The sequence below is a fragment of the Meleagris gallopavo genome, chromosome 14 (assembly GCF_000146605.3).
Source record: "Meleagris gallopavo isolate NT-WF06-2002-E0010 breed Aviagen turkey brand Nicholas breeding stock chromosome 14, Turkey_5.1, whole genome shotgun sequence".
NCBI classification, from domain to species: Eukaryota; Metazoa; Chordata; class Aves; order Galliformes; family Phasianidae; genus Meleagris; species Meleagris gallopavo.
In genome coordinates, this window is record NC_015024.2 from 17030574 (window position 1) to 17035876 (window position 5303).

At 41.2% G+C, this 5303-nt stretch overlaps 1 long non-coding RNA gene across 1 annotated transcript in view; it reads right to left on the reverse strand.

Annotated features, from left to right (window-relative positions):
• Window positions 1–281: 281 nt before the first annotated feature.
• The window catches only part of LOC104913201, a 102388-nt gene continuing 97366 nt past the window's right edge, over window positions 282–5303 (reverse strand). Inside the window, exon 12 of the long non-coding RNA XR_004161344.1 lies at window positions 282–5187. This is a non-coding gene — a long non-coding RNA (uncharacterized LOC104913201). The remainder of the gene's footprint in view (window positions 5188–5303) is intronic.

Genomic DNA, 5303 nt, shown 5'->3' on the forward strand with positions numbered 1-5303 from the left:
TACTCCTTTCTTCCTATCAGTTACGTGCAGTTAAACATTTTCTTCACCTTCTAGGGGTAAAATGGATTATTCTAAAACAATAGGCACTGCAGTGTGTGTGTGTGTGTGTGTTGGTGAGTCAAAACGCAAACATCGAGAGAAGACATTCTCATTTGTTTCCATCCCAGTTTTAAGTGATATGTTAGGAAGCAATCATAATAAAGAGAGCTGAAGGAGCTGAAGGAATTATTTCTCAGTTAGACAGCAGCCTGCTGTTATCTCTAATCTAAGAGGCACTGGATAGAGGTCATCGTTTGATCAATGAGGTGAATTTCATTTTATGATGCTGAAAACAGACAGAGAATGGTACAATCAAGTGCTTTCAAAAAGAAAACAGAAGCAGTAAGAGAGTGATGGAAGAATCGTAACAAAAATAAACAGGTTTATTGCTATATTAAGCCTGTTTTACAAGGACTCTGTAGTGCAGAAAGAGGATATCACCCAACTGTAGCCCCCCAAATAGACACAGGATTTATAAACATGTTAACTGCCCAGGACTGTCTTGTGAACAAATGGGGTTAATGCGGTGCACTGCTACATTCAAAGATTATCTCTCATAAAGGATAAGCAATTGAGTTTCCACACGGAAGCAGTAATTGCGACTTTCAGGAGTCCCCACACAGCAGTGCTGGCAGCATTGGCACTTCCTTGCTGTCCAAAGTGCAGTGGGTGCTTTTTGCCCTCTCCAGCTTTTGCAGGTGCTCAGGGTGCAATGCAAACTGGTCAGGTTTTACTTCAGCACTGTCTGAAATGGATTGTAAGGCCTGAGTTAATCGTTTCCTATTGAGGTTTTATAGCTCATTCGGAATATTGAGCACAGGCATGTTGTCATGGTAATTGAGCAATTATTTCTTGTTTAAATCTAGACCATATCATAGATGAGCCTTAAACCAGCATCTGCTCTTCCATTCAAGAGCAGTAAAAGGGACAGTGCATTTCTGGTGCTCCTGATGTCCTGGTTACAAGCGGCTGTCCGGTAAGAAGTTAAAAATATTTCCCCACAAAATACTGAATTTCACAATAAACACAATTGATTACATCTATTTGAAATGATCCATCGTGGAACATCATGGAAGAAAGATAACTTCTGGCAGAAGAATCGAGGCAACCAATATTGATAAAAGCGAGTAGATGAGCAGGAAGAAAAGATTGCTCATATATAGAGAAGGATAAAGGGATTTGATAAACGCATGTACCAGAAAAATGGACAATCACGTATCTGTCACAGTATCAGGAAATTGTATGATTCTGAGTGTCTGACTACTACTGCTGTCTCAGTTGTAAAAAAAAAAAGTTGGACTGGAGGAGTTCCTTAATTAAGATGGTAAAAGGGAGATTTTTTTTGTTTTTCCAGAGGAAAACCTTACATTCTATCTGAGCAATCAGTGGGAAGTTAAAGAGCATCTGCTGCCAGCACAGATTAATCTGAAATTCCTTCTCTCCTTCAGATCCTTGTGCATCAAATATTAGTTTGCATCAAAAATTGGAACAGTGACTCAAAGGTCTTGGGAGTTCATAAAACTACAAGAGCAAATCAAGGAAAATGCCTCCCATTTCTATGGCCTGCAGACTTCAAAACCTGTAATTGTGCTGGAAGTCTTTGATCTCGACATTACTCTTCTGTCGACTTTGAAGTCGAAAGCGTAGGGTTATTGCAGTGGGATCCTGATGTGTCAAGTGTTAATTCCCTGTAGCCACATTCAAGGCACACTGTATTAGCTACTGACCACTGGGTGCTAAAGGGTGTCACCACATGTAGAGTTTTCTTCCTGCTCAGGGTTTCACACATCAGTAGTCTCGGTGCAAAGTTTGTTACTAACAGTGAGGTCACTGCAGACCACTGATGCACAGGGCCTCAGGAATGTGTTTTCTGGGACAAATGAGCAGTTATATATTTTTAATAATCATTATAGTTGAGCAGGAGTTAAAACAATGTCAAAAACTAACCTGAATGGTAGCAAATGTTATTTTTGGAACCTAGGAGGGAGCCCAAGGAAGAGGAGGGATGGGCAGAGGCTGGCACATGGAGAGCTGTGCCTGCTGACCCCTGGCATCAGACCTGACTGCTGCAGGTTGGTACCAGCATCTCCTTCATGCAGCAGATGCGAAAGAGAAAAATGGAAAGTGATTCGATTATATGGCTTGTAAAATATTTATCTGTGTGCTGTGTTTGAGGAGAATCAATCTCTGGAGAGTGTGAGGTTTCTCCAGCTCAGTCAAATTAGGTTGGAAGTAAGAGCTGATTGGGGTGAAATGGCACTGAGCTCTGATCACCAGAAGGGTGAGACCACAGCAGGACTGAGCCATGAGGTCCTGAGCCAGAACCTGCAGCTTTTGACTCCACTGGATGCAAACTGTTTAGATCTTTCAGTAGATTTGATCTTCAGTGACTTGCCTTAAGTGTTACGTTAAAGTGAGGTTAAATAATGTCAGCACCAAAATAGTTTATTCTTTTTATTTCCAGCATTGTTTTCAGCATGTGTTGAAGGAGAATACAGCAATGGGAACAGAAATTCTTGCTTTGTTCCTCCACAGATCCCCATCGCTCCACAGCATTCCTCCTAGCTTTTGTCATGCTGCAATGAAGCATCTCTGGAGTTCTGCAATGGTTCCTACGTGGCTGAAGTGGCTTTCTTATTTCAACCTCTTGAGCATCGATTGTTGAGTAGTTTCCTCATCATTAAAAGCTCATCAAGGACAAGGTTTGAAATTACAAACGCATAATGACAAAGCAGAATGAGCACGTGTTGTGGCACTAAGCGACTAAGCAGTATCTACCTGGTCATCATTAATCTTTCATGGTGTAGTAGGAGTGCTGTGTAGGGAACAGGACTCCTCTGGGCTGGTACAGCCCCTCACCAGGTCAGTACACAGGACGTCAGCTCCTTGCCCATGGTTGTAGTGACACAGACCCAGATTTAGTTTCAAGTTAAAATGCTTTTTTAAGACTCTAAGTGAGCCTTTAGGTAAATTCACAAATGCCTGTTGTGAAGATGGTCTCTAAAAATGGACTTTTAACATAGTTAAACTAAGAAATGGCTTATGGAATGTTGTCAGCTGTTTCTGGCAAAAACATCTTTACCTAGGGAGCAAAGCCTTCGTGACAATGTCAATAAAGAACAGCTCTGACAGCAGCTTTGAGTATCAGCATAGATGCAGAATGCTGACTATTACTTGTGTTATCAATTGGTAACACCTTCCAAAAGCAAGATGTCCCTGTAGAAAGCTGAGGCTTTTATGAGCATCGTCATTTCCTGTCAGGTTTGACATGGTTGAGTCTGAATGAGTTTGAGGTTTTTGCTGTTGTTTAAGTTTGTGATAACAGAAGCGAGCATCTTCTGAGGAATGGGTGCTGAAAAATGCGCTCTGTTCAAATAGAAATGTTTTCATTCTGCTGTTTCTTCTGAGTTTTGAGATCTGTAGATGACAAACCTTAAGTAATGGAGTGATTCTGCAGATTTTATGGTACTAAAACAGTGCACATTCGGCTCATACAGAGACAGAGACTTATTACAACGCTAAATATCTTTCTCTTTTAAAGCTCTGGAGTTCAGAAGCTCTGTGCAGTCACCACGGCCTTCAGATGCCCCAAGGGCACCAGCAGAAAGGAACGAGGGCGGCGAGAGCGCAGGCAGCTGCGAGCACACTGCAATGTCATGCTGGTAGGAAACAATATTTAATTTTCCACACCATGAACAAAAATTCTCTGTATTCTGAATTTAATGTACATCAGTATATATTGCTATTATTTCAGATACACGGTCTGTTGATGCATGCACAAAGAGACTTAAAGAAAATTTTGTTACTATTTCAGCTTTCTTGGTGTTTGATGATGAGCAAAATGTTGTAAGAGGAGATATCATAGATTATATGTCACAGATCACCACTGGGTTATGTATGCCTCTGGTGGCAGAGGACAAGTCTTGAGCTGCAGGGAATCATCACCAAATAATGGTTACTATTTCCCTAATCAAATGCTTGCTGGAGCAAGGAGCTGGTCTCCACATTTAGCTGACAGAAAGAGAAGTCTGGCCAGAGTGTTCAATAGGGCCTTTGAGCCTATGGGCTTTATTCACCCTTCATCCTGCTGGCTCTGCCCTTTCCCATCCCAGGTCCAACAGCTGGCAATGATTGTTTCCAGAATGATCACCAACTTGAGTGGTGGTTTCTCCCACTTGCCATGCAGAGCTGATCACAGCAGGTGGACTGTAAGCTGCAGTCCTTGAGCCACCTCCTATGGGCACGTGGCCATCCAGTGGGACCCACTGTTGTGCCTCCCTGTATCAGCACCCCAAGTGAAACGCAGATGGAGAGGAGCCAGGAGCACTTTTCATCATGGGTCTCTCTGAATATTTATGTCTGAGATATAAATCACACTAAACACATCACTCAGTGTAATAGGTTCCTGTAATTAAATGGGAGCTTTATTGAATAAATTACCATGGTGGTAATTACGTGTGTAATACTCTTGCTATATCCATTGAACTTTATTGCAGGTAAAGCAATGCCTTTGTCTATTTTCATAATGCTTGAAATGCTAATAATGAGTTGTCCAAGAGTCCTTAAAAATGTTGCTGCGATTAGAGTTAGTGCAATATTGACACAACATTATTCTTAATGTTTTCTGCATAAGCACAGTACAGTGGCACCCTCTGTTAGCTTTGGAAACACAGATTTGCCTGTACGAGGAATGGGGCTTGGTATATGCAAGAAACACAGGTAATGTAGTAGGAAAATATTGATTTACTCTATGATGTCCCCAAATTGATTTTTCTTGACAGAATGGAGAAGCAGACATTATCTGCTTCCAATCAGAAAGAGCCTCTATGGAAATGGCTGCAGAATTAGCATAGAGCTGAGGATAACTTTATAGTGTTGGCCTTACATTTTGTACATTAATCGATGCTTATTAAGTTCACAGTTTTTCCTTTCCTTTGGCTGAGTTATTTATATAAGCACACAGGTACAAGTACTCACTTGTTAGATGGTTACATTAAATTCCAATAGAGTTGTATTTTTATTTACTGCTTTCTCCAACATAGTCACACCTCCCCAAACATTACAGAGCTACATTGAATCCTGCAGTATCATCTTCTAGTTTGTTGAGTGTGGATGGTGACTGATTGTCCCTCGATACCTCAGGAAGCCCTAAAAGATACAAGAATGTAGTCTGAAATTGGCTGTGACTTCATTAAGCTACCACCACATCTGGGAAATAATACAACATGGTTGGGAATTTCTTGACAATTTTTTACAACTGGAAA